The sequence below is a fragment of the Orcinus orca genome, chromosome 1, assembly GCF_937001465.1.
Source record: "Orcinus orca chromosome 1, mOrcOrc1.1, whole genome shotgun sequence".
NCBI classification, from domain to species: domain Eukaryota; kingdom Metazoa; phylum Chordata; class Mammalia; order Artiodactyla; family Delphinidae; genus Orcinus; species Orcinus orca.
Window position 1 is genome coordinate 50,251,171 of NC_064559.1, and position 6,135 is coordinate 50,257,305.

At 47.3% G+C, this 6,135-nt stretch overlaps 1 long non-coding RNA gene across 1 annotated transcript; it reads left to right on the forward strand.

Annotated features, from left to right (window-relative positions):
* The first annotated feature begins 1,876 nt into the window (after window positions 1–1,876).
* On the forward strand, window positions 1,877–5,802 carry LOC117201301 (uncharacterized). The gene is made up of 2 exons (XR_004483308.2): window positions 1,877–3,366; window positions 5,145–5,802. It is a non-coding gene; the product is annotated as an uncharacterized LOC117201301 (long non-coding RNA).
* The last annotated feature ends 333 nt before the right edge of the window (window positions 5,803–6,135 follow it).

Consider the following 6,135-nt stretch of genomic DNA (forward strand, 5'->3'; position numbering starts at 1 on the left):
GCACACTAATCTCAGACTTCCATCCTCCAAAACTATGAGAAAATAAATTTCTGTTGTTTAAGCCACCTAGTCCGCAGCATTTTGTTATGGCAGCATGAGCAGACTAAGACAAATATGTCTTTGCTTGGAGCTGAACACCCTTCCTGCCACCTCTGCCACCTGGCATTTTGTTCAGCACTTCCACAGTTGTCTCATTTTTAATTCCTAACTGTGTGAGTTGGAATTGGCAGGATTTATTTTTAAATGAAAGAGCTAAAACTCAGAATGATTAAGTGACTTGCTGAAAGTCACACAGATTGTGAATGGGCCAAACCAACACTTGAGTCTCCCCAGACAACATCTAGTCAACTAATGCTAAGTACTACCATGTGCTAGGTTCTGATCTGGATTATGGGACTAGAAAGATGAATGTGATTTAGAGATGGGAAGGGCACAGTCTGGTCAGGAAGAGGAACATGTAAACAAATCATTGCAGCAAAGAAAAGTGTCTACAAGGATAATTGGCCCAGCAGGTTTTTGGGGAAAGTGTTGCAGGCAGAGGAATCCTGGGAAAACATGGCTTTTCAGGGAACCACAAGTACAGCTTAGAGCAGAGTATAGTGGAGGGAAGGAAGAGGCAGAGATGCTCCACAGGCCATTGAAGATACTGTTCCTCTTCCTCCTGCCCAAGGACTCTGATTGCCTCCCCAGGGCCCTGGCCAAAAGAGAGAACTGAACTTGAACAGAGATCAAGGCAGTCCTTAAGGGACCTAATATCCCTAAGGAGATGCAGCAGTGAACTCTTCAATTAGGTTCATATTGACATTCTATAGTAAATTATCTTTGTTTGATTGTTTGAGCTGGGGGGGGGTCTCCTAAGGGTTAGCTTATTACAGCCCTAACCACTTGTAAATAAGTGATAATGTGCTTTAATTAAGAGAAGATATGAATTGCATACCTATGCGTTTTACTAGCAAGTGTCAGTGTTTATATAGAATGTCTGGTTTCCAGAGGCACAGAGTCTTACTTAAACTAATACAGGATCATCCCTCACAATAGAAATGCAGAAAAGGATAGTAGTTAATGAAGGGACTAACATCTGTCTGCTCTGTTTTGGGAGCATTAGTCCACGTTCTTACCAGTTGGATACGAGGATTCACTTACCTTCTACTGTTTTCTTTACAAGTTGCATACTTGTGTTTATAACAAGTATGACTTGTGATATCTGACTTTCAGGGACTTATTAAATCGCAGCACACAAATGCCCTCTCTTGGGGAGAGACTGCAGGTTGGGGAAGAAATGAACCCAGAAGGGCTATATGCACTCCCAGCCCCTCTCCCAGAAACTGGGTTCCGCAGGTCTGCCCACCTCCCCAGGGTGCTCATTCTGCACACCAGGCCAACAGCCAATTTAAGGGCTGGTTCTGGGATTTCAACATCTCTCTGCCTGGGACGAAATGAAGACTATCACCTCTGCCTCACTGGAGATCTCATTAGAACTTGAACTCTGGTCTTTGTTCTTTCCCAGCGGGTTCAGTACAGTGGAGAAGGTGAGGGGAGAAGGGGGGGTCGGTAAAACCACAACTCCCAGAGCATCAAGGGTCCGACGGGCCTCTGAGATCTGGAGGTGAGTTAGCAAGCAATTACCTACAAGACAGCCTGGTAACCAGAGAAGCGGCCAAAAGAATTTGATTCTGCTCGCTCTGTGAGAGGATGTCTGCCTTCCCTCAAGCACCCCACCCCTCCCCAGCTTCTGAAGGCTAATTTCACCACCCTCTGCCTACTTTCCAAGTGATATTCCACCCTCAGTGGAAGCAAGGTCCCAGGGCTCAGAGGCAGAGGGCTCTGTTCTGGCTACATTCTGCTTGGTTTGGCCATTGTCAACATCACTGCTCTTTGTCTATATTGGGAGAAGGGGAAAGAATCAGAGGGTGCTGCTACCCTCCCTACTCCAATACCCCTACAGCCTTCAAACCCTTTGGGGGAAGAGAATTTAGGAAGAAAGAGGTGACTCAGAATTTTCTCAGAAACCAGAGTGGGAGCCCAGCTGGGCTGCAGGAAGTGTGGGGTCTGAGTGAAAGAAACCTCACATTCCTTTCTCTGTTTGGCTGTGAGCTTCCCCCTGCCTACTGTTGCTGGGCTAGTTCCCCCCCCCTTTTTTTTTTTTCACTTTCTCTGGTTCAGCTGATATCAATTCAGATCCTGGTACTGAAAGGCCTCTACATAGATAAGATTAAGGTCCTGCACTTATCTTCAAAGAATTTTCGAGAAGGAAAGAATTTCAGGAGGTTAAAAAAAAAATGTACCTAAATAACAATACAAGGCAATAACATGTGCCTAGGAGACGGGCCACTGCAGCTAATAGTCCCGTCATTTCTCACCTGAATTACTGAACGGCCCTGTAACTGGCCCTGCCTCACCCTGCCTCCAGGCTTTCCTCTTCTTCCACTCCCCATCTAGTCTCCACACAATAGCCGGTGATGGATCTAAACGCAAATCCGATTGGGTCCCACCCCTACTTAAAAGCCATCCTTGTTGGCTCCCCCACATCTTCCAAGATGAAACCAAAGCTCCTAACATGGTACCCTAGCCTTTTGTAGTCTGACCTCTTCTAATCCACGAAGCCATTCCCACTCCAACACTCACGCTCCAACAGGAGTGAAGCATTTGTGATGTCCAGATACTACCGGCTCTCTGGCCTCAGGGCCTTTGCACAGGCAGCTCTATCTGCCTGGAATGCTTTTCCTCTTACTGGCCACTTGGCTAACTCCAATTTGCCTTTGGGGATTCAGCACAGAAATAACTTCCACCTCCCAGGAACCCTTCCCTGATACTGAGTTAAGCACCCCTCATCAATATCCCCTTATCACCACAGTATGAAGTCTGAATTATAATGAGGTTTTCATCCCTCTCCCTTGTAAACATCAAGTTCCTTACTCATCTTTGTACCTAGAGCCCCGCACAGAGTAGACACTAAATGACAGTTGGATGAAAGGCTGCCCAGCAGGCAGAGGAGCTCATAGAGAATATGGGAAGTCATTAGAGGCTTTTGAGTCAGAGGCTGATAATATCCGAAAACTATATTGTAAGCTGAGTAATCCATTAGTTATTCAGTAGTGCTGGGAGGAGGGAGGTTGAGGGAGCCGGGAGAACGACTGAAGTAGTAAGGGCTGGAAGTTGAGAATGACAAAGACTACAGTGGGGACTGGAAAGGGGATGGAAATGAGCTTCACGGTGGAGGTAGGGCTAGAAGCTTGAGCAAGACGTTTGGATGTGTTTAAGAGGGGGATGCGGGATGAGGTGAGGCCAAGGTCTGCAGCCCTGGTGCCGGAGAAGGAACTCGAATAGAGGAAGCAGACCAAAGTCATGAGAAGGCACTGGATGCAGGTAGCAGTGGGAAGAGGGCTGCTCGGGAATCTGATAGAGGAGATGATCTGTTTGTTTTTAGAAATAGCTTCAGCTAATTAGGACAGAAAGCAAACCGACTGGAGGACTTTTGAGCTCTGCGTTGCTTTTGTCTCTTGGTGGTCTAGGCATGGAAAGCCTAACAAGCTATAGGGCCTTATCTTGTCCTTTTTTTTTTTTTTTTTTTTTTTGGCCATGCTGCGCAGCTTGTGGGATCTTAGTTCCCTAACCTGGGATTGAACCCTGGGCCCTCAGCAGTGATAGCGCGGAGTCCTAACCACTGGACCTCCAGGGAATTACATTTTTTTTTTTTTCTTTTTGTCCTTTCAAAAACTGTGATGAAGGCTCAGGAATGGTGCTGCTGGGTAAATCTCTCCTCCAGCTTCAGCACAAAATGATCCCACGCCAAGTAGAGCTATTAATTCTTTTGCATTTCCCCCATGCTTCAGAGGACTTTGCTGGGGGGTAATGCTGTTTCTCCATCTGGAGGGCACTATGTTTTATCAAATACACAGTTCTCAGTTCATTACCTTTTTTCTCCTTCTCACATTCTTCCTGTTTTCTGACTCTGAGTTTATTTTAGTCTCGTGTTTCTCTTGAAATTATCACAGACATCTGTCGCTCCTGCCTCCACCATCCGTCCACCCCTCTCTCCTCTCCCACTCCTACCCTCATCTCCTTAACCTCTCATCAGTTGCTTTACGAGACCTAAAACTGCTCAGCTTCCCTCCCTCTTCTCAGCATCCAGGGCCTCTTTGTTGGGCACGTCTCAACCTGTTCTCAGTCTCAGACTAACCCTCCGTAACACCGAGAATGACAGATGAGGTCAGACTTGCTGGGGAGGGAAGGAAAGGCGAGTTTCTTACCCAGGAAACCATGCTCATTCATAACTGGCTTTCCAAATGAGAACAGACTACGTGTGTGTGTGTGTGTGTGTGTGTGTGTGTGTGTGTGTGTGTGTGTGTGTGTGTGTGTGTGTGTGTGTTTTCTGCTGACAAAACCCCCAAGCCTGCTTTCCTCAGAGCACATGCCTGCATTCTGATGTTTTAAACTCCGAAAATATAAAGAGAACGAAGCATTAGAAATATACATCTTTAGACTCATAGCTGGCAGGTGCTGGGGTTTGGGGGAGTGAGCCTTTATCCTCCGGGATCCTCCTGCACATTGTTACCTTGCCATCTGGTAGGCTGGGGTTGAAGCTGCAAGAGTCTTCTTGGGCTGAGAGCGAGGCAGAAAATGCAGGCGACTGATCCTAACAAGGTCCCTGGAGTGATTTATTAGCGACTCCAGTCTCCTTTTATTTGACAGGAGAAGGAAAAGAAAGTTGTTTATTCCTTCTGATAAGAGACACTTACTTAGTAGTTTATATATTCAAACCCCATTCACCTCAACAGGCCCTTTCAATGGACGCCACATCCTCTCTAGCTATCATCCTGGTGCTCTTTCGCCTCTTACGCCAAATTTCGGTGGGGGGGGAAGCTACAGCCGGAGCCTCCACATCCTTCCTTCCACTCCCTTTATGATCAAGTTTTCTCTCCCATCTTCCACCTGAATCTCTCTCAAAATTCACCAGTGACCATGTTTAGTTCAATGTTCCCGTTTTCCGTGACTTGTATGTTGCCCATCTCCCTGTGTAGAAGCCTGATTCCCACCTTTCCACAAACTGTGATCCTGACAGAGCCTTCTTCCTACTCCAGCCCCTAACTTCATGTTTCCCCTTCACGAGGTCCTTAGCTTCTGCCCTTCTCTCTTGCCTGCAGAGTTTCTTTATGCTGTCAGCTTTAAGGATCATCCCTAAACTCGGCTATGCTCCCCCTGGAGAGCAGCATATGAAAAGGCCCAGAAGCCTGCAGCTAGTCCCACGTGGCAGGAGGCAGTGTATGAGGAAAGGAACGGCCAGAGGGAGCCAGGCTTGAGTGACCTCAAGGTGAGAAGTTCAAGCTGGATACCACCTGACCCCCTGCCACCACCACCCCCATCAGTGGAAATAACTGCTTTTTACTTGATGTGTCATGCAGATCACCTGGGGATCTTGTTAACTGCAGATCCAGGAGGGCTGGGGTGGGGCCTGAGATTTTGCATTTCTGGTAGACTCCCAAATGACCCATGCTGCGGGTCCAAGGACCATACTTTGAGGAGCAAGGGGCTAGATCACACTCACCTATGGTCAGATTTTCTGGGGGGGTTCTGTGTTGTTTATGCATCTCATCTGGAATGTAACCCAACTTGAGGGCCAGGATCCAGTCGTTTGCATCTTTGTATTCCCTACTGATGAGTTCCTTCTGGGTGTTCCTGTAAATACTTAATTGATGGAACCCAGGGCTGAGTTGTTTATATCTTCCGGCTTTGCCTTACAAACACTAATTTATCTTCAAATCACAATCCTGAGGCAAGGGGATACTTTTTTTTTTTTTTTTTTTAAACTACAGATAGAAACCAGGAAAGATGAATGACTCTCCAAGTAGTGAGTCACATTGTCAGATCCTGGCCTACAAGTCCCTGGCTCAGAGGGATCCCAGTCCAGGGGGAATTCCAACACTGCCTCTGCTTGGGTTCTCACCTGCCCGGGCAAGATGCCCCACTCACTCTCTGGACCTTGTTTTCTCTTTCCTGACTGATCCGTAGGAGACCCTCCCCTCCTCACAGAGGAGCTCAGGAGCCTTAAGGAGTGGCAAACTCCATGTTAGGAGGCCAGATACCTCATGCTGAGGTGACTAAAAGGTTGAGAAGCAGACAGCTGCGCCGGCCCAC